Source organism: Chiloscyllium plagiosum, unplaced genomic scaffold, assembly GCF_037043375.1.
Source record: "Chiloscyllium plagiosum isolate Xiang-an unplaced genomic scaffold, Cpla_swu_hap1 HiC_scaffold_51, whole genome shotgun sequence".
Lineage (NCBI taxonomy): Eukaryota > Metazoa > Chordata > Chondrichthyes > Orectolobiformes > Hemiscylliidae > Chiloscyllium > Chiloscyllium plagiosum.
Window position 1 is genome coordinate 9067777 of NW_028270189.1, and position 24346 is coordinate 9092122.

A 24346-nucleotide genomic window follows, 5' to 3' on the forward strand; every position below is an offset into this window, starting at 1 on the left:
TTCCAAGTCATTAATAACAAGTACAAACAGCAGAGGACCCAGAACTGATCCCTGCATAACTCCACTTGTAACTAGGCTCCAGGCTGAATATTTACCATCTACCACCAGTCTCTGACTTCGACCGGTAAGCCAGTTTTCTATCCAATTGGCCAACTTTCCCTCTATCCCATGCCTCCTGATTTCTTTCTGCATAAGCCTACCATGGGGAACCTTAGCAAATGCCTTTCTAAAATCCATGTATACTACATCCACTGCTCTACCCTCATCCACATGCTTGGTCACCTCCTCAAAGAATTCAATCAGACTTGTAAGGCAAGACCTACCCTCCACAAATCCGTGCTGGCTGTCCCGAATCAAGCAGTGTCTTTCCAGATACTCATAAATCCTATCCCTCAGTACCCTTTCCATTACTTTACCGACCACAGAAGTAAGACTAAATGGCCTGTCATTCCCGGGGTTATCCCTATTCCCTTTTTTGAACAGGGGCACAATATTCGCCACTCTCCAGTCCCCTAGTACCACCCCCGTTCACAGTGACTGTTAGCTGGAGCCTGTTGCTACAACCACTCAATTCGAAAATTGCGCACGTGGCAGGTCATGGAAACATGATTTCCAATGCATTGTTTGAGACCTGAGTGACAAATGGAGGCACTCAAAGATGGAAGTACCACACACTGAATCTGAATGTAATTGTGCATGTTTGCATGTTTATAGTAAATGAAGGCACATGCGCATTGCAGAGTACGAACTACTATTGTTTTTGAGTTTTGAAAACTGAAGCTAACTTGGATATTTAAGATTCAGATATTGGGGGAGGTGTCACACAGGTAGTATCTTTACAAGTTTATGTTGTCCTTGAGTTTTTTTCAGAGAGGTTCTAGACGACACAATGTTCCAACATGTCTCAATATTGAATGCTTCATTGGGGTCCTTTGTTTTTTGCCTAACAGATAATGCATCGGTCAGAAGGCTTTCAAGCCTTTTAGGAAAACTGGTGTAATCAAGAGGATGTGGCCAGTTCTCCAGCTGCACAGGTCAGATCATTTCGAGGGTTAGATGAGTCAGGGTCACTGTTGAAACTGGATCCTCTCCCGCTCCTTCAGTCCTCTGACTTCGTAAACTATAAGCTCTTTTGTGTAATTTTTACTCTTTGTACTCAAGGGTTTGTTTATTGGATTGTTGCAAGTAATTTGGATCAGCATCCTTAATTCGAGGTGGCCTTTCAGTTTTAGATAGGATGGATTATTCAGGTGCGGTGTTTTTGGTTCGTTGTAATTCATACCTTATTTCCACAAATACATTCTGTTTGTTTAAAATTCGGCAGTCGGAACAACTAATTCACTCTGGAATATCCACGATACACTTACCTTCAACAAATAGCAACATTACGGACTGAGCTACGTGGTTAAGAATGCTTTGAGTAGTTCTGGCCTGGCCCATAACAATGTACAATTAAAGGAATGAAGTAATGAGTAAGGGATGGAATGAATATGATAATGGCTATGAGACAGAAAGGGCTGTGGCCAGTGGCTGAGGAGACCTGAGGGGAATGCAGGAATATCCCCCAGTCACGAGTATTCTGCCATCACTGTTTCTGACAAATGGAACGAAATGCAGTGCAGAACAAGATAACAGATGACCTTTGGTACATGGAATGCTGAACGACAATGTGAACGGGATAGGACAATTTTAAATGTGATGTACATAATTTTATTTTATATATAGACTGTTTAATCACAGGTTATGCAGGTTGCTAAGATTGTTTATATCGGGATGGGATATACAGAAATAAAAACAGACACAGATTACAAAATATGTTGGGTTACAGTGAGTTACAGCTGAGTGAGAGTGAAGACACAGCTCATACTGAGCTGGTACAGAGATGATGGGCTGCATGACAACCATGATAGTTTTAATTATTCAGAGAAACGTATTGAAAATGTTCAGAGACTGAGGAGACATGTTTAGTCATAAAACACACTGACAATATCATAATTAATAAACTATTCCTACTTTTCATTAGGTGTAGCTGTCTCTAAAAGGCCTTTTAAATCAAAATCACATTAGTGAGATCCACGCATTTATTTTCAGAACTTAAAGAAGAAACAGGCTCCAGTCCAATACTTGTGTCACTGACACAAGTGATAGGAACAGGAATGGAGCATATTGTCCAAATGTAACCAACATCCAGACCAATCAAGAAAAAGCAAAATATTAGAGATAGTGGAAATCTGAATTGCAAATGCAAAATGATGGAGAAATGCAACAGATGACACAGGATCTTGGCAGAGAAACAGAGTTTTACATATCGAGTCTTATATGACCCTATCTTGAACAAGTTACGTTGGACTCAAAAAAAGTTAATTCCACGTTTCTCTGCTCCGATATTGCCTGAACAGTGGGATTTCTCTCCAGCACTTTCAATTGGGGCAATGGCAGGAAGCACAGTAAGGGTGGGCGGTTACCTTTCGAACTGAAGGCTTGTGCCCAGCAGTGTTTCACAGACGTTGGTTCTGAGTTTTCATTGTTTGTCATTTATGTAAATGATTTGCGTGAGAATATCGAAGGCATGGTTCGGAAGTTTGTGGATGACACCAAAACTGGTGGGACAGTGAACAGTGAAGACGTTTTTCTAAGAATGCAAATGGATCTTGATGAAATGGGTGAATAGATTGACAGATAGCAGATAGAGTTCAAGCTGGATGAATGTGATGTGCAGATGATAGTGTGTGTTTGTTGCTGTTTGTTGCACCAGGAATGGGATGATTTTATTCCCCATCTCCTGGGTTCAAAACATCGATATCCTTCATGATCTTGGAGAGGCCTAACCCTCTCTGTGGTTACCCTTTTGCTGTTAATGTAGTTGCACAATATTTTTGGATTATCCTTAACCTTATCTGCTCATGCTATCTCATATCCCCTTCTTGCTTTCCTGATTTCTCTCGAAATATTTCCCCACACTCTTTATATTGACTAAGAGATAAAATTGAATAAAGTTGTCTATATCTAAAGTAAGGTTTTCTTTGATTCTTGAATTAAAGCTCAATAACTGTAGTTGTCCATTATTCCTTAATATTCCCTTCACTTTAACAGGAATATAATGCCTCTCAACTCCCGTCGTCACACTGTTGAATGCCTCCCACTTGTCAGTCATTTTCTTTACCTGCTCACAGTCTACTCCAATTAAACTTGATAAGTCCTTGTCCCATGCCATGAAAATTTATGGTACTCCAATATTAAAAAAAATGAAAGGCTTATTCTTTTCCACAACCATTACGAAACTAATAGAATTATGATTGCAATGCCCAATACATTCCCTCACGTTTACTTCAGTCACTTGCTCTGCCTAACGCACAAAAGAAGGCCTAGTTTTGCACCTTCTCTGTTAGAATCATCCGGATATTGATGAAGAAAGGTTTCGTGAACATATTTGACAAATTCATCACCATCAAACCATTTAACGCTGTGGTAGCCCCAATTAATTTTAAGAAAATTAAAATCCCCCATTATTACGCTTTTCTATATCCGAGATGTCCCTACATGTTTGTTTCTCGATTTCTTTCTTACTGTTGGAGAGCATATGGTACAATACAGTCAACGTGTTTTTCCTTTCTTATTTTTAATTTCGATCAATATATTTTCACAGGACGGTTTTTCACACAAGAACATTTAGTGCAATCTGTTCAAAGTGGACTTTTAAAAGTTTTTAATACTACCTGCATATTTTAACTGGATCATTTTTCAGAAATATCGCCCCCAGTTCCAGCAGTAATTTATTCCTTAATCAAACATGGCAGACCGCCCCTTCCCTCTGCATATATTTTCCACCCTTTCTATGACACTTAATAGCTGGAAAATTGAATTGTCAGTCTGGAACATTTCTCAGGCGGAAGTGAGGACTGCAGATGCTGGAAGTTAGAGTCGAGAGAGTGGTGCTGGAAAAGCACAGCAGGTCAGGCAGCATCCAAGGAGCAGGAAAATCGACGCTTCAAGCAAGAGCCCTTCATCAGCCCATTCCTGACCAAGGGCATTTGCTCAAAACGTTGATTGTCCTGCTCCTCCCTGACCTGCTGTGCTTTCCCAGCACTGCATTTCCGAGTTGAACATCTCTCAACCAATTTTCTGTAATACATATGATAAAGCGATCCCATGTTCTTAAACATGCCCCGAGTTCATCAGCCTCCCCTGTCAGACGCTCACATTGAAATAAATGCAATTTCGTGCTTTTGAATTACTATATACCTTTGACTGTCTCGTTTCTCTTTTCTAATTGATGTGCTCTTCTCAGATTCATAAACTTCTCCATCCATCCTTCCATTTTTAATTCTACGTGGAATATCCCCCTTGTCAACTCTATCAACATAAAGACTCCCTCCATAGAAGGAGCAAATCTCCCTGCTAAGATATTGGCTGCTTTCCAGTTTAGATTCGACCATTCCTTTCTGAACAGGTCATCATTTCTATTCTAAAAATACATTCCAATTTCCCAAAAATCGAAATCTGTCAACAACACTGTAGCTGTTCAGCGATTGGTTTTTTCTCCGTTAACCTTTTGTTCCTTCCCAGTTGGGTATGGCATTGGGAGGAAACCAGAAAGTATTATTTTAAAGGTTTTATTATTAATACTCTACCCCACCTCTTAAGTTCACTCTATACTGCTTTAACCTTTCCCTAAAAATATCATTCCTATCAATAACTACAATGATGCTGTGGTTCTGTTCGCCGAGCTGGAAGTTTTTGTTGCAAACGTTTCGTCCCCTGGCGAGACGACATCATCAGTGCTTGGGAGCCTTCTGCGAAGCGCTTCTTTCATGTTTCCTCCGGTGTTTATAGTGGTCTGTCCCTGCCGCTTCCGGTTGTCAGTTTCAGCTGTCCGCTGTAGTGGTTGGTATATTGGGTCCAGGTCGATGTGTTTGTTGATGGAGTTTGTGGATGAATGCCATGCCTCTAGGAATTCCCTGGCTGTTCTCTGTCTGGCTTGCCCTAAGATAATAGTGTTGTCCCAGTCTAATTCATGTTGCTTGTGGTCTGCGTGTGTGGCTACCAAGGATAGCTGGTCGTGTCGTTTCGTGGCTCCTTCATGTTCATGTATGCGGATTGCTAGCTGTCTTCCTGTTTGTCCTATATAGTGTTTAGTGCAGTCCTTGCATGGGACTTTGTACAATATATTCGTTTTGCTCATGTTGGGTATCGGGTCCTTCGTTCTGGTGAGTTGTTGTCTGAGCATGGCTGTTGGTTTGTGTGCCGTTATGAATCCTAGCGGTCACAGTAGTCTGGCTGTCAGTTCCGAGATGCTCCTGATGTATGGTACTGTGGTTAGTCCTTTTGGTTGTGGTATGTCCTCGTTCTGTGGTCTTTCTCTTCGGCATCTGTTGATGAAGTTGCGCGGGTATCCGTTTTTGGCGAATACCTTGTATAAATGTTCCTCTTCTTTTTTTTGTAGTTCTAGTGTACTGCAGTGTGCTGTGGCCCTTTTGAATAGTGTCCTGATGCAGCTTCGTTTGTGTGTGTTGGGGTGGTTACTTTCATGGTTTAGGACTTGGTCTCTGAGTGTGGCTTTCCTGTATACCCTTGTAGTGAATTCTCTGTTCGGTGTTCTCTGTACCATCACGTCTAGGAATGGGAGTTGGCTATCCTTTTCTTCTTCTCTCGTGAATCGGATTCCTGTGAGTGTGGCGTTTATAATCCCGTGTGTTTTTTTCTATTCAACATATTCAACAACCAGATATACGAACAAATCAACGGAACACCCATGGGATCACCAATCTCGGGACTCATAGCAGAGGCAGTTATGCAAAGGTTAGAACAAACAGTCCTACCACAAGTTCAACCCAAACTCTGGGTGAGATATGTCGATGACATGTTTGTAATCATTAACAATACGGAAAAAGAAAAAAAACACACCGGATCATCAACGCCACACTCACAGGAATCCGATTCACGAGAGAAGAAGAAATGGATAGCCAACTCCCATTCCTAGACGTGATGGTACAGAGAACAATGAACGCAGAATTCACTACAAGGGTATACAGGAAAGCCACACACACAGACCAAGTCCTAAACTATGAAAGTAACCACCTCAACACCCACAAACGAAGCTGCATCAGGACACTATTCAAAAGGGCCACAACACACTACAGTACACCAGAACTGCAAAAAGAAAAAGACGAACACCTATACAAGGTATTCGTCAAAAACGGATACCCTCGCAATTTCATCAACAGATGCCTAACAGAAAAAACCACGAACGAGGACATACCACAACCAAAAGGACTAGCCACAGTACCATACATCAGGAGTATCTCGGAACTGACAGCCAGACTACTGCGACCCCTAGGACTCATAACGGCACATAAACCAACAGCCACGCTCAGACAACAACTCACCAGAACGAAGGATCCGATACCCAACATGAGCAAGTCGAATATATTGTACAAAATCCCATGCAAGGACTGCACTAAACACTATATAGGACAAACAGGAAGACAGCTAGCAATCCGCATACATGAACATCAACTTGCCACGAAACGACACGACCAGCTATCCTTGGTAACCACACACGCAGACAACAAGCAACATGAATTCGACTGGGACAACACTAATATCATTGGGCAAGCCAGACAGAGAACAGCCAAGGAATTCCTAGAGGCATGGCATTCATCCACAAACTCCATCAACAAACACATCGACCTGGACCCAATATACCAACCGCTACAGCGGACAGCTGAAACTGACAATCGGATGCGGCAGGGACAGACCACTATAAACACTGGAGGAAACATCAAAGAAGCGCTTCGCAGGCGGCTCCCAAGCACTGATGATATCGCCTAGACACGGGACGAAACGTTTGCAACAAAAACTTCCAGCTCGGCGAACAGAACCACAACAACAAGCACCCGAGCTACAAATCTTCGCACAAACTTTGAACTACAATGATGTTTCTCTCCTCAATCTCACCTTTAACAACGTGCTTAAAATGTTTCGAGACGTTATTAATCTTAGCACAGCGAAAGCAACAAACCCTCCTCAATTAACGATCACTGCCACAGAATCTTCTGTTAATGCGCCTGATAGAAAAGTCCACTGACGCAATAATTCTACTAAATCTTCTCAAACGCTGCTGAACATAAGAATTATTCCAAGTGTCCAATAATTTATTGTTCTTCCATTTTCCTTAGAAGTACAAAATCCTTCAGCTGTTCGAAAAGCTGAAAAACATTTTGTTCGAGAAATAGCCACCGGAGACATTTGAGCTATTTTCTTATCTTTCCAGAGAGACACACATCTATATGACTGATATGCTGGACAATATTTTGTTTCTTAATCTTCCAGCCATCCACTCTGTGCCTTATATGTGACCTTAATAATATTATGCCGAAAAGCAGAATTTCTATGACACTTTCTGTTAGCTGCAGACAATAATCTTAAAATCGAAAAAATATATACATATACGTATCAGGCATAGAAAACTTAAACGAAATCAACCATTTAGCAAAATAAATTAATGAACATATTCCTCTTCAATAAAGTCTGAGAAGAAAGTAGTCTTCTCCAGAGCTAAAAATGTGTAGGGTTCTCCGGAAGGAAGGTGCACCTCCTTATTTTAATTAATTAATTTTACAAAACAAAAAAAAAAGTCTGCGTTGTGAAAAAATAAACATTTTAAAACATAAAAAGACTTTTTTTTTTGTAAACCACCCTTTGAAAAACCTCTTTTTAAAAAAAGGTTCGTTTAAAAGAAAATCGTGAGTTTTTTTGCTGTTTTGTTTGTTTTTGAATGTTAATAAAACAAAATAGAAATAATTATGTTAAATTAATGAACGATAATATCAACTGCAAAAAGACTACATTAAATATTTTTCTGCCTGCAATCCCAGGAGCAGCTATAAGATCCATGCTGCTCTAAGAACATTTTTTTGAAAATGTTTTTACAACATGAAGTAATTTGTTTCCAGTTCAAGGTAGACTTGACGATATGACTTTATCTTCTGCAATAAGTCGAGATATATAAATTAGTTGAATTTTTATCCTCATCACTCCAACTCTTTCAAACAAAATTGTGCATCTGTCTCTACTGTAGAAGCGGAAACTTCCTTCAGCTCTGACTATTGCAGGAAATGCTACAAAGAACAGTATCACGGTCCACGTGGAACCCAAATTGTTGCAGAGAAAGCCATTTAATCCTAATCCATTACTAATTACGTACAAGCTTAATTAATAAAACTTACTGAGGAGCATAGTATAAAAGTAGAATTCAGCTCCATATCCAAAATAACATTTTTGGCTTCCTCGTGAAAAAGAACTCAACTGCATCACCCTTTAAATTCACCAAAATAGGAAAAACAAGAGAATGGAATTCTCAATGATTTCCCTGTGAACAACATCTGAATAACAGGATAAAATCAAGACTTAGTTGTGAACTTCATAAATGATGATGATGAGAATGGGAGGGATGGCGTTTGGAGGGAATGATAAATAATGTTGTGGATGACAGAAAGATGAGCTGGTGGTTCACAATGAGGAGGAACGTGTGAGGGTACAGGATGGTATAAACCGGTTGTTCAGGTGGACAGATCAAACACTGATGAAATTTTACACTGATACCTTTCAGAAGTAACAAGACAAGAGTGTACTCAAACTGAGGAGAGAGTCTGGGTCTACTTGATTTTACTTTTAAGCAAAGAAGGCTGAGAGGTGCTCCTGATGGAATTGTTTAACAACATGACGGGTCTAGACAAGGATAACAAAGAGTCGTTCTTCCTCTGACTCGAAGACTCAATAATAATGAAATAATTCATTGAACTGAATTGATTGAAATAAGACACTGTTTTTTTTTCCATTCCACTCGTCATTGTGCTCAAACACAGGCACATTTACTTAATATTATCCAAAGACCAACACGTGCCCGTTCCTTGACATGCCTAGACCTGTATAAAGAATTAAAAGTGACTTACCTGGGGACTTGGCCCTCCATTTGCTGAGATGTGTGAGGGAGGAGCGAACGACTTCTGGGAAGTCATATATTTGTGTGTTGCGTTACTCAAAACACTACACGGGTAGTGTCTCCCACCCATCTCCTCCTCTGACCAAAACGAATACGTCTGTGTGCCAGATTGGTAAGGTAGCGAGTTTATTCTTTATTCCTTATTTTTCAACAGTCTCTTTGAGAATTTAGAAACATGGGAATGGAGATGAGGGTAGTTGAATGTTCCTTCTGCAGAATGTGGGAGGTAAGAGTCACCACTCGTGTCCCTGCTGACTACATCTGCGGGATGTGCACCCAACTCCAGCTCCTCGAAAACCGCATTAGGGAATTGGAGTTGAAGCTGCATGAACTTTGGATCATTCGGGAGGCAGATGGAGATATTGAGAGGAGTTACAGGGAGGTAGTCACTCCTCAGGTACAAGAAAAAGGCAAATGGGTTACAGTCAGGGAATGGAAAGGGAACTGGCAGGCAGTGCAGAGATCCCCTGTGATATTAACCTCAACAGTAAGTATACATTTTGGGTACTGTGGGGGGGGGGGGGGGGGGGGGGCTTACCAGGGGAAATCAGTGGGGCACAGGGCTCTGGCACAGAGTCTGTCCCTGCTGCTCAGAAGGGAAGGGGAATAGGAGCACAGCAGGAGTCATTAGGGACGCCATAGTTAAGGGGACAGATAGGAGGTTCTATGGGGACGAGAGAGACTCACGTTTGGTGCGTTGCCTCCCAGGTATTGGAGTTTGTGATGCCTCTGATCGTGTTTTTGGGATCCTTAAAAGGGAGGGCGAGCAGCCCCAAGTCGTGGCCCACATCGGCACCAACGACATAGGTAGGAAGAGAGATGGGGATTTACGGCAGAAATTCAGGGAGCCGGGATAGAAGCTTAGAGCTCGGATGAACAAAGTTGTTGTCTCTGGTTTGTTGCCCATGCCACGTGCTAGTAAGGCGGGGACCAGGGAGAGAGAGGAATTGAACACGTCGCTACAGGGATTGTGCGGGAGGGAGGGTTTTGGATTCTTGGATAATTGGGGCTCTTTCTAGGGTAGGTTGGACCTCTACAATCAGGATGGTCTTCAACTGAACCAGAGGGGTACCAATATCCTGGGGGGGGAGTTCACTAAGGCTATTCGGGTGGGTTTAAACTAATCCAGCTGGGGGATGGGAACCAAAATTGTAGTTCGAGTATAGAAAAGGTTGAGAGTAGGGAGGTCCAAAATCAAGTTTCAGGGACGCAAGATGGCACCGGCAAGCAAGACGTTGGTTTGAAGTGTGTCTACTTCAATGGCAGGAGCATCCGGAATAAGGTGCGTGAACTTGCAGCATGGGTTGGTACCTGGGACTTCAATATTGTCGCCATTTAGGAGACATGGTTAGAGGTGGGACAAAAATGGCTGTTGCAGGTTCCAGAATTTAGATGTTTCAGTAAGAACAGAGAAGATGGTAAAAGAGGGGGAGGTGTGGCATTGTTAGTCAAAGACAGTATTACAGTTGCAGAAAGGATGTTTGGGGAATCGTCAACTGAGGTAGAATGGGCTGAGGTTAGAAACAGGAAAGGCGATGTTATCCTGTTGGGAGTTTTCTATAGGCCTCCGAACAGTTCCAGAGATGTAGAGGGCAGGATAGTAAAGATGATTCTTGATAGGAGTGAGAGAGACAGGGTAGTTGTCATGGGGTCTTCAACTTTCCAAATATAGTGGGAACACTATAGTATGAGTAATATCGAGGGTTTCAGTTTTTGTCCAGTGTGTGCAGGAGGGCGTCTTACCACTGTATGCAGTCAACCTAACAAGGGGCGAAGCCACATTAGATTTGGTACTGGATAATGAACCCGGCCAGGTGTTAGAAAAGGACGTAGATGAACACTTTGGTGATAGCGATCACAATTCTGTTATGCTTACTTTAGTGATAGAAAGGGATAGGTGTTTCCGCTGGGTAAGCGTTACAGCTGGGAGAAAGGCAATTATGATGCCATTAGGCAAGATTTAGGAAGCTTAAGACGGGGAAGGAAACTGCCGGGGATGGACACATTAGAAAAGTGGAGCTTATTCAAGGAACAGCTCCTGAGTGTCCGAGATAAGTATGTACCTGTCAGGCAGGAAGGAAGCTGTAGAGCGTGGGAGCTGTGGTTTACGAAGGGATGGAATCTCTGGTCAAGAGGAAGAAGAAGGCTTATGTCAGGATGAGATGGGAAGGCTCAGTTAGGGCGCTTGAGGGTTGCAAGGTAGCCAGAAAAGACCTAAAGAGAGAGCTCAGAAGAGCCAGGAGGAGACATGAGAAATTGTTGACGGATAAGAGCAGGGTAAAACCTAAGACTCTTTATCGATATTTAAGGAATAAAAGAATAACGAGAGCAAGATTAGGGCCAATCAAGGATAGTAGTGGGAAGTTGTGTGTGGAGTCAGAGGAGATAGGGGAAGCACTAAATGAATATTTTTCGACAGTATTCACTCTAGAAAACGACAATGTTGTCAAGGAAAATACAGAGGTGTGATTGAGACTAGGTGTGACTGTGGTTCACAAGGAAGAGGTATTAGAAATCCAGCAGAGTATGAAAATAGATAAGTTCCCTGGCCGGATGGGATATTTCCTAGAATCCTCTGGGAAGCCACGGAGGAGATTCCGAGGCTTTGGCATTGATCTTTAAAACGTCATTGTCTACAAGAATAGCGCCAGAAGACTCGAGGATTAGCAAATGTGGTTCCCCGTTCAAGAAGGGGAGTAGAGACAATCCTGGTAATTATAGAACAGTGAGCCTTACTTCAGTTGTTGGTAAAGTGTTGGAAAACATTATAAGAGCTTTGAGTTATAATCATCTCAAAAGAATAATTTGATGAGGGATAGTCATCATGGTTTTGTGAAGGGTAGGTCATGCCTCACAAACCTTATTGAGTTCTTTGAAAAGGTGACCAGACAGTAAAAATGAAAGCAAACCGGTTGATGTCGTGTATATGGATTTCAGCAATCGTTCAATAAGTTTCCCCACAGTAGGCTATTGTACAAAATGCGGAGTAATGGGATTGTGAGAGATATAGCAGTTTGGATCAGTAATTGGCTTGCTGAAAAAAGACAGAGGGTGATGGTTGATGGGAAATGTTCATCCTGGATCCAGTTACCAGTGGTGCACCGCAAGGGTCGGTGTTGGGTCCACTGCTGCTCGTCATTTTTATAAACGACCTGGATGAGGGCGTAGAAGGGTGGGTTAGTACATTTGCAGACAACACTAAGGTCGGTGGAGTTGTGGATAGTGACAAAGATGTTGTAGGTTACAGATAGACGTAGATAAGCTGCAGAGCTGGGCTGAGAGGTGGCAAATGGAGTTTAGTGTGGACAAATGTGAGGTGATTCACCTTGGTTCGAGTAAACGGAATGCAAAGTACTGGGCTAATGGTAAGATTCTTGGTCGTGTAGATGAGTAGACAGATCTCGGTCTCCAAGTACACAGATCCTTGAAAGTTGCCACCCAGGTTTACAGGGTTGTTAAGAAGGCATAGAGTGTTTTAGCTTTTATTAATAGAGGGATCGAATTCTGGAACCATGAGGTTATGCTACAGCTGTACAGAACTCTGTTATTGTGTACAGTTCTGGTCACCACATTATGAGGAGGATGTGGAAGCTTTGGAAAGGGTGCAGACGAGATTTACTAGGATGTTGCCTGGTATGGAGGGTAGGTCTTACGAAGAAAGTCTGAGGAACTTGAGGCTGTTTTCACTGGAGAGAAGAAGGTTCAGAAGTGACGTAATAGAGACATATAAAATGATCAGAGAGTTAGATAAAGTGGACAGGGAGAGCCTTTTTCCAAGTATGATGACGGCGAGCACGAGGGGGCATAGCTTTAAATTAAGGAGTGATAGATATAGGGCAGATTCAGAGGTAATTTCTTTACTCAGAGAGCAGTAAGGTTATGGAATGCTTTGCCTCTAACTGTAGCAGATTCGCCAACTTTAGGTACATTTAACACGTCATTGGACAAGCATGTGGACCTACATGGAATAGTGTAGGTTAGATGGGCTTCAGATTGGTATGACAGGTTGGTGCAACATTGAGGGCCGAAGGGCCTGTACTGCGCTGCATTGTTCTATGTTCTATGTTCTATGACTTATATCCACTTCACATCTTCCTTTTCTAACCAATTCAATGTTTGTATTCTCCCACAATACCTTCAACACATTTTTCATAAGATATAGATTATGGACTCTTTCTAACAGAATTGATGACATCATATTTTGGCTCAATATCTAACCTATAAATTTGCAACAATGCTGAACTGTTTTGTTGTCCCATCAGCCAGTCCCGACACTGCAGTTGCAGCAAATAGTCATTAAATCTAAAAAGAATTGCCAAGTCTTTACTTCTGATCTAAGTGGCCATTTCTCCCTTTATTATGAAATGGGCATATTAACTTGCCTAGCCAGGGACGCCCTCATCCTGTGAATGAATTAAGAAAACAACCCTCAATTCCTGCTGTCTATACCTGACATATGCTTGCCTTTTATCCGTGACCAGAACCTCAACTTCTCCAATTCTCCAGCATTCTTTTTACGTACCAGCCTTGCCCTTCACCCTAACAGGGCCATAATGTCTCTGTACTCTTGGCATCTCATTTTTGAAGGCTTCCTACTTCCCAACTGACCCCCTTTTCTGCGAATACCTGTGCCAATCGAATTTGGATTTTTTTAAAAATTAATATCATCAAAATTGGTTTTCAACAATTTCGAATTTTAAGTTTTAGGCCTGGTTCATTCGTTTCCATCTCTATTTTAAAACTAATAGAATTATGATGACTTGCCATAAAGTGCTCCCCCACTGATACCAAAACCATCCCCTCTCCACTGCCTTATTTCCCAAGAGTAAGGTGATGTTTAGCTCCTTCTCTGTGATGGAGAGCATTGGTCAAGCAGCTGCAGTGTTGTAACTGGGATTCGGCTCATTGGTTTGAATCGAACAATAATTTGTCTCAATGCCATTTTCATTGTGTGTGACAGAGGGATTGTCTGCACGAGGCTGAGCTAGATTCCTCGTGCTATTTTATCGGCGTCACCTTATTAACTACCCACCCCACCACATGGTGTCCCTCTCATTCAATACCAGCCCGATTCTCCCACCCATCAAAGTTGGAGGTAATCACCATCACCCGCATGCACCTTGGTATTCCGTGATCCTTGGCACTGGTGCCATCTTCAAAAGGCTAATGGGCACATGGTTGAGCTTTCTCAGGTTGGCACGGCCCTGCACAGTTTTTCCTGACCATGGCAGATAAGGGGCAATTACACCATGGTTTTTTGACAGAGGCACAGAGGTTCTGGTGAATGGGCTAGTAAAGAGGGGGACCAGTCTCTTCCCAGCGGGGACCACACCACTCGACACAGCGAGTATGGTCTGAGCTCACCACCAAACTTGCAGCACCTTTTCTCTCTCTCTCTCTTTCTCTTTCCCCTCTACTGGATCTCCCACACTAATAACACTGGATGTATATCACACTGTTGACTGACTCCCTCTGGACACGTCACCATTTCCCCCCACCACCACCTACATCAGCACTAACAGCAGGGTCACCCACTCTCACTCTCACTCCATCCTTCACCGTCTTCTATTCCAGGACAAACAGCTCGGAATAGGATACAAAGAGTGAAATCCGGTGATGGAGTGCCTGAAATCCATTTCCACCACCCCTCCCCACCCCCTTTACCTGTGTGTCTGCATTTGACTCTGTGGGTATCTATCTGTGGCTGCAGGTCTGACGTTTCTGTGGTGTTTAAAATGACACAATCTCTCCCTCAGCTGGCCTCCACACCCTACTGCAGTGACAGTGGCAGAGGGTGATCACCTTCCAGGATTCAGTCTGGCTGAGAGAGATGGTAGCAGCTCACAGCACCATCCAAACTGACAGCACTATCAACACATACACCTTCACCCCCAACCCCCTAACCCCCCGCTCCCCACACACACACTCACACACTTCGCTGGTAGGTGGAGGGTTGCAAATATACTTAGGCCTGTCAGAAAGGAAATACTCGCCTCCGAGTGAACCATTTTGTCAGGAGATGAGATGAATTGATTTCTCATTGTGTGACTTGCAATGCTTAAAAAAATATGTGAGGAAATATTGAAAAGTCCCAAGTAAGGTCCAGTAATGTTGGTAATGACACAGGAACAATATTGTATAGTATCAGACAAAACTGCTCTGTGCGTCCAAAGATATTATTTCAAACATCAAATGGTTGTGCAATTCGATAGTTTCACAGTAAAGGATTTGTTATCTTCTCAGAGTTAAAAAAAAACTGTCATGATTTGGAGATGCAGGTGTTGACCTAGGATGTACAAAGTTAAAAATCACACAACACCAGGTTATAGTGCAACAGGTTTAATTGGAAGCACATTGGCTTTCGGAGCAACGCAACTTCATCAGGTGACAGTGGAGGGCTCAATCGTCACACAGAATTTATAGCAAAAGTTTACAGTGTGATGTAACTAAAATTATACATTGAAAATTTGATTGTCTGTTAATCATTTCATCTGTTAGAATACAGTGATAGTTTCACATCTTTCATGTGTAAGTCACAAAACCTGTTTTAAAAAGTTGCACTGTCGGGTTAGCTATTATCAATGGTGCTAGATAGACAATATGTTGAAGGTGTTGGCCCCCTGTGTTCTTTGTCTATGTCATGCTGTTTAGATTCATTCTAATCTAAAAAGTGAGATAACGGAGTTTTACATAAATTCATGCAGTTTTTGAGTTCAGAGTTCTACATGAATATATACAGTTTTTGAGCAAAGTACAATGTAACCCTGCAAATACAAATTCACCCCACAAAATATGTGTATGCCTGTGGGTCTTTGTCTGTGAGTGTGTCTGTCTGGGTTGGGGTTGTGAGTATGAGAATGTGTATGTGTGTGTGGGTGCGTGGGTACTGAGTACAGAGCGTCTTAAGTCTGTGAGGGGGTGCATGTGTGAGTGTGGGAGTGTGTGTGTCTGTAAGGGTGTGTGTGGGTGTCTGTGTGCGCGTCTGTGTGTACGTGTGTCTGTGTGTATGTGAGTGAGCGTGTGTGGGAGTATCTGTGTGAGTGTGTGTGTGTGTATAGTGCAATGGTGGTCACCTATAATGTGACATGAACCCAAGGTCCCGGTTGAGGCCCTCCCTGTGGGTACCGAACTTAGCTATCACCCTCTGCTCTGCCACTTTTCTCTGCTGCCTGTCCTGAAGCCAACCTTGGAGGATGGTCACCCGAAGATCCGAGGCTGAATGTCCTGGACCACTGAAGTGTTCCCCAACTTGGAGGGAACCCTCTTCTCTGTGATTGTTATGCCGTGCGCATTCATCCATTTTGTTGCCTTTGCTCAGTTTCCCCAATGTACCATGCCTCCGGACATCCTTGCCTGCAATGTGTAAGATAGAGAGCGTTGGCTGAGTTACATGAGTACCCTGTCAGTTGCAGCACGTGTCTGCCTCATGAGGAGGTCATTACGGTTCCTTGCTGTGGCACGTCAGAACTGGCGGTCGAAGAGTCTGACAGGGTACCCTTCGTTGTTCAGTACTTCCCAGGAGCTGAAAAACTTCACCATGTACTTCGTGACCTGCAACACGTTATCAATGAGGATGAGCACCTAACCAAGACCTTCCCCTCACCTCCACTACTTGCCTTTAACCAACCGCCAAACCTCAAAGAGATCATTGTTCGTAGCAAGCTGCCCGGCTCTCAGGACAACTCCATACAACCCTGTCACGGTGGACGCTGCAAGACGTGTAAGAGTGTGGAAATAGATACCACCATTACACGTGGGGACACATCCAACCTTGTACATGGCAGGTACTCATGTGACTCAGCCAACGTTGTTTATCTTAACCCTTGCAGGCAAGGATGCCCGGAGGCATGGTACATTAGGGAAACCGAACAAAGGCTACGACAACGGATGAATGGGCACCGCACAACAATCAACAGAGAGGAGGGTTCCCTCCCAGTTGGGGAACACTTCAGTGGTCCAGGACAGTCAGCCTCGGACCTTCGGGTGACCATCCTCCAAGGTGGACTTCAGGACAGGCAGCAGAGAAACGTGGCTGAGCAGAGGCTGATAGCTAAGCTCGGTACCCATATGGAGGGCCTCAATTGGGACCTTGGGTTCATGTCACATTATAGGTGATAACCATTGCACTATGCCCATACACACACACACGGATAATCCCACACACACACTCACATGCACACGGACACACGTACACACAGATGCGCACACACACACCCACACACACCCTTACAGACACACACACACTCCCACACTCACACATGCACCCCCTCACAGACGTAAGACACTCTGCACTCACTACACACACACACACACACGCATACACTTTCTCACACTCACAAACCCCAACCCAGACAGACACACACACACAGACAAAGACCCATAGGCAAACACATATTTTGTGGGGTGCGTTTGTATTTGCAGCGTTACATTGTACTTTGCTCAAAAGCTGCAGACATTCATGTAGAACTCTGAGCTCAAATACTGCATGAATTTATATAAAACTCCGTTATCTCACTTTTTAGATTAGAATGAATTAGTATGGCATAGACAAAGAACACAGGGGGCTAACACCTTCAACATATTGTCTTGCTATCACCATTGTTAACAGCTAACCCGAGAATGCAACTTTGTAAAAAAGGTTTTGTGATTTACACATGAAAGAAGTGAAACTATCACTGTATTCTAACAGATGAAAGGATTAACAGACAATCAAATTTTCAATGTATAATTTTAGTTACATCACACTGTAAACTTCTGCTATAAATTCTCTGTGACGATTGAGCCCTCCACTGTCACCTGATGTTGGAGCGTTCCTCCGAACGTTAGTGTGCTGCCAATTAAACCTACTGGATTATAACCTGGTGTTGTGTGATTTTTAAGATTAAAAAACTGTGCCATTGATGCAGTGGTGTGGGGAGGCCAGCAGAGGGTAGTATTGTATGATCTAATCATAAAACTCACTGGCTTGCACTGGTGCCTCACAGCGCCAGGCACCCGGGCTCGATTCCACCCTTTGGCGAGAGTCTGTGTGAAGTTTCACATTCTCGCTCTGTCTGCATGGATTTCCACTGGGTGCTGTGGTTTCCACCCATGTGGATGTTATGTGAATCGGACATGCTAAATTGTCCATAGAGCCAAGGGATGTGTAGGTTAGGGGCATGAGTCAGGGGTCTACGTATGATATCATTTGAATTGGTCTGGGTGGGTTACTCTTCGAAGTGGCAGTGTGTACCTCTTGGATTGAAAGGTCTGTTTCCACACTGTAGCGATTCTATGAACTCTATCATGAACAACAGGGACAGACAGAGATAGAGGAGGAGGGAGACTTTGATTCCAATTTCAATCTATTTACTTCAAAACAACATTGCACAACGATGTAGACAGAGGTACACACAAACTGAGATACTGACACGAACACACATAACACATGCGCACAGAGATATTCACGTAGATATGGACATTTACACACGAACATAACCCAACATAATGGCACACACTGTCTCTAATACAGAGTAATAATAACTTTTTTTATTATCAAGTTATCAATGGTCAGTCGGAGAAGGCAGGAGAATGGGATTCAGAAATATTTTAGCCGCAATCAAATGTCATGGCAGACTAGATGGGCTGAATGACCTAATTCTACTCCAGGGTTCATTGTTCATATGATCTTGTGGTGCCTGGAATTGTCTTTCTGCAAGGTCAGTGGAGGCTGAATGGGGTAAATATTTGATTTAGAAGATTTAATGGGAATGTGGACAGGTTTGAGGGGCTGAGTGGTCGATATCTGTTTCTAATTGTCGACTCCTTTTATGTCAAAAGAGTGGTGATTGGTTTGAGGGGAACACATTTTGAGAATAAGGGCATTCCCATTTCTGCCTGAGACAGGGTTGATCGTTTCTCTTTAGGGTTGTTTGATCTGTGGTGTTCTCATGGCCAAGGAGCAGTGAAGATTGTGTTACTGTAAACACCCAAAATGAAGTTCCATAGATCTTTGATGAACAGGAGAATCCATGTTTATTGGGAACAGACAGGAACGGGATGTTTAGTTACAATCACATCCACAATGCACGTTATGAAAGGTGCAGTAGGTGCGAGGGGCTGAATAGCCAGTTGCCGGACCTAACCTATGTGTTGTTCTCTCAAGCATTCGGTAATGTTATAGAGGTAAAGGAAGATTTCATTCAGCCAGTCAGCATCGTTATAATGAGACAGGAGGAGACCATTCTGTCCTCTAAGGATTTATGCAGGAATAGATTGATGTCATTCAGCCCGCTAAGTACATTTCACAACATAAATGAGGCCATCCAACCTTTCCAGCCTGCTGCCCAGCAACAGCGGAAACCCAGCTAGCTATCAGGGAATAAACATTTGGGACAAATGTTCATTTTCAGGTTGAAAAGTTGTAATTTGGTGGAGTGCCTCAGGGATCAGTGTGAGATAATCAACTACTTACAATCTATACCGATGATTTGGATGAGGGGGCTGTTTGGAGTGGAGCTCAGTTAGCTCATTCATCAAGATAGTAATTTATGAGAAACAGACAGGGGAAGTTAGTGAGCAACTCTTTGGCAGAAAATAGTGTAATGTGGGGTAAAGGAAATCAGTGCTGTGTTGAACAGAAAAAATACCAGCAACCTACTTAAATGGAGAAACATCGATGAACTCATTGGTACAGAGGGACTTATATGTCCCGGTACATGAGTCATATAAACCTAGTCAGCAGATTCAACTAGTGATTAGGAAAGTGTATCGAATGATGCTTTTCATGCAAACGTTATTGTGTATAGTCATAGGGATGTTTTTCTGCGTCTGTACATGACAATGCTGAGACTACATCGGACATCTTGTTTTGAGTAATGAACCCCTCAACTGAAAGAAAAGCATGTTATTGTTTTAGAAGCTTTCACATATGTTTCACTATACTCCTTGCTAGAACAAAGGCCTGTTGGAATCATAGTGTCATACAGCACGGAAACAGACCCTTCAGTCCAGCTCATCTGCACCGACCAGATATTCCAACTGATGTAGTACCATTTGCCAGCATTAGACCCATAACCATCGAAACCCTTCCTATTCATATACCCATTCATTGTCTTTTAAATGTTGTATTTGTACCAGCCTCCACCACTTTCCCTGCCAGCTCGTTCCATACACGCACTGCCCTCTGCGTAAAATAGTTATCCTTCAGGTATCTTCTTAATCTTTTTCCTCACATCTTAACTCACTACCCTATGGTTTGGACTCCTCCAGCCTTGGAAAATAACCTTGCCTGTTCCCCGCATCTGTGCTCCTCAGGGCCTCTACAAGGTCAGAGCACTTCAAGCCTGAGAATGAGAGATGTTCATATTGAACCATATAAGCCCGTGAGGAGAGTGTATTGGGGCGTAGCTAATGGATAAGAGAATAAAACTTAGCATTCAGTTTTAGAAAGCAACATATTCATTTTAACACATGTACTATGAAGACATGAATTTATTGTACAAAAATTATGCAGACACATATAAACATACCTTCAAATTATAAATTACAAATCATTCCAAAATGGAGCAGATAACAGGGATGGAATCATGCAATCAGCGGAATGTTCAACCAGACCTTATATATCGTGTTCGGGTCACATTATTGCATGTTTCAGATCAGGCAGGGAGAAAATGTAACCTGTCGTAGAAGCAAACGGTCATTGCTCTCTCTCTCTACTTGAACTTCTCTACAGCAACATCTGCGAGCTGAAAACCGATTAGCCATATTTAGCACTCTTTGAAGGTTCCTGTTGAGGATTCACTGGAATCTCTTCACTGCCTGCAGAAAAGGGAATTCAGCCAAATCCAACTGTTCAAGGAAGAAACCCCAGTGCGAGCAGTTTCTGTGAGGCAGAATCACTTCAGAGGCAGAATAACAATGGAACATTTTCAATTTTGCTTTGTCATGAAATCAACTGTTATTTGGACAACGTGTGTGTGTGTGCGTTTCTGTGTCTCAGATTTATAGAAAAATAAATGTTAATGTACATATTGTCAATGTACAAACTGTATATCATTTATGTATCTATCGTAATTCGAGTAACTTTGCTTTGGTTTTGGATTAGTTATTTTTTGAAATTAAAGAAACCTGTCTGACATGTTCCTAACATTGAACCTGACGGAGTATGAGACGGATATCAGTTACCAAATTACATACTTAGTTACACTGATACTTTGTTGTGACATCTCGAGGAATGGGACTATAAAAAGAGACAATGAATCTCTAACCTCGGTAGGAACAGGGATAAGGAGAAATTCTCACAAGGCCATTGAGTGGGAATTTTCTACCCTATAGGTTTGTGGCACCTGTGTGTTTGCATTTATTCAAAGATGTGTTAGTTAAATATTTGACTGGAAAGTGACTCAAGGAAAATGAACTGCAGATAGGAACGTGGGGCTGAGACTACAATCTGATCAACCATAATCTAAGTGCCTGCGGGGTTAGGGACCCACTCCAGTTCCTCAGTCCTTCTTTTCCCTATTCCATTCAGCCCCTCAATCTGCTACACAGGAGCAGTTGGAGACCACTTGCTCCTACTACCTGGTGCACAGAATCAGAGGGGACCATTCAGCCCCTGAATACAGACATGATTTGGTGTGGATTGGAAAACGTTCTTGCGAAAAGAGTGGGTGTTACTGTGAAACAGTTCCCTCCTCTCTCTTTCGAAAAGTTCCCCGATTCCATTTATTTGTCATGTTGTAGACCTAGATTCACAGTGATTACAGCTCCCATACTGTACCCAGATATTGCTCACAAAATCCTCTGGTCTCTTTGACTACAATATTCCTTCACAGGACTTGCAGAAAAATAACAACAATGAAACTTCCAATAACAGAATGCAAGAACATAAGAAGCATGATAGGTCATTCTGCTACTACAGCCTGCCTTTCCCTTTAATAGGGTCATGGCTGATCTACTCTCGGTCCCAACTCACGCAGTGCCTGACGTGTCAAACATCCATCCATCCCTGTGCTTCAAGTATCTCAGTAATCTATCTCCTCTCTGGAATAGAGACGTGCCCACGGTCACTCCCCTCTGTGAGAAGGAAACACACCACACACATACACTGTGACCTTCTGACATCAACGAAATATACGAACACCGGGAAAGAATGACTGGCCCTGATAACAAGGCAATATTTGACTGATGATGGTATCAAGCAACCTGAAGAAAATTGAACTTTATGGAGATTAGGAGGAATCTCCCCACTGGTTTGAGAGTTTCAGCACAAAGAAGATGGCTGTGGTTCTTGGACATCCACCACCTCAGTCCCGGGACAACTCTGCGGGAGTTCCACAGCACAAGCATTCTCAGTTTCTCCTCAAGGTCTTTCGCTCCATCATAAGCTCAGAGGTGGGGAAGTTCAATGAAGATCTCACAATGTTTAGAATAATGTATCCTCCCTCAGCTCCTGTAGAAGTCTGTATCCATGTGCAGCAAGACACAGGCAGCATTCAGGCTTGTGCTGTTAAAATGTCGGTAACATTCATGTAACAGTACTGCTGGACACTGTGCATTACACAGTAAAGGGAAGAGCTTATTTAGCACCTCAAGCTCACTTCACAGGAATGTGGGGAGGTCATTCAGCCCATCAACACTATTGGATAAGAATTGGGATAGCCTATTCAATCTCATCTGCCTATTACACAGGAAGAGAAGGAGCCCAGTCAAACACATTGAGCTGTTAAACTTGAACCAAGGATGGCCCAATCAGGCCCTTGTCCTTCTCCTCTGACACCAGGAGGCGGCCATTCAGCCCCTCAAACCCCTTGTACAGAAATAGGAGGATGTTATCGACGCCCCAACATGACAAACCAATGAAGCAGAGACTGCACCGATAGACTGTTCCATGCTGTTCCTCCTCCAGCCATTGTTAATGGTACACAATTGATATATCAGCGTGATTTGATGACGGTGAAGAGGGAAGACAAAATGTTTCATGTGAAGTCTCAAAGAAGCATCTTTAAATTCTGAGAAGGTAGACTGCTGTTCTCTATGGAGGGCAGAAGCTATTGGGAATGGCTAACTCTTTCAGAAGTAAGGCATTGTAACTGCTGACAGATTTGTGAACAATGTGACGCTCAGTGCAGGGTCATACACCAACTGCGCATTGAGGCGGTGAGAGTTCAGTCAGAGCCTGAAGCTCTCTCTCAACCAACATGGTAGCTCCACAGAGCAACATAAACGTCCAAGAAGCACGTATCATGGGGGGAAATGCAATTTCTCATGCCACCAATGTTTTTAAATGGAAATAATATGTGTTCATCCATGATCTTCAAGTTTCAATGCAGTCAACTCTTATTCTCTTACCATGCTACAAATTAAGCATTTATTTCCTTCACACTCGCTTCATGTTACCATCATCCCAGAGATTATTGTGATAATATAGCTTTGCACTGCCCCTGTGACAAGGCGATCATTGAATTATAAAGGAGAGAAAGTCTGTCTACAATAGCCCAAATACTGCCTCAACAACACTCCACAACTCCTACAAATGATTCATTTTGTAATGAAGGCTGCCATTTAATTTCCTGTCCTGATTAATGGATACTCTGCATGAATTCTGTTCATGGCTTTAGACCAAGGACATTCAGGTCCTTTTTGCCAAAAGCACTTCCCAACCTCTCACCTTCTAATAATTACATGAAAAGGAATGTATGTGTTGTTCACATTCAAATCACTTCTTTGTGTTACAAGTAGCGGTGTTCCAAGTACTGATGCATGTGATACCCGATCGGTCGTGGCCTTTAGTCCAAAGGAGGACCCTAGTCTCTGTGTTTTCTCCATTATCCAATTCTCAATCCATGTCGGATATCTCGCCCTTACCCAAGGACAGTAACTTTCTTCACTCACCTGTGTGCAACCGTGTCGACCTTCTCCTAAAAATTTAAATACACTGTTCCCACTAGTTCTCACTCGTCGATGTGACAACCAATATCCTCCATGAACTCCAGTACCTTTTTCAAAGGTAGTTTTCCTGTCCGGAATCCACGTGGACGCTGCTCAATCATATCATTGTTTTCCAATGATCTATTTATGAGTAATTATAAAAATTGTTCATAGTTTCCTCACTAATGACATAAACTTATCCCCCAGTTGGTTTTCGGTTTACACCCTCCGTCCTGTTGTAAATATGTGTGGTCGTAATACCTACTTTCCAGACTACAGGATACTTTACAGCATCTATAGAGCTTTGACCTCCCTCATATAATTAAGGAAAAGGCAGGAAATAAGGAAGCTATTGATCCATCGTGTCTGAACCAGCTCTGAAAAGATCTATCCAGCAAGCTCAATTCTCCAACCCTATCTCTGTAGCCCTCG

The 24346-nt window shown here is 42.8% G+C and overlaps 1 pseudogene; it reads right to left on the reverse strand.

Annotated features, from left to right (window-relative positions):
• Window positions 1–24346, reverse strand: part of LOC148134956 (uncharacterized) — a 40305-nt pseudogene that overhangs the window by 5238 nt on the left and 10721 nt on the right.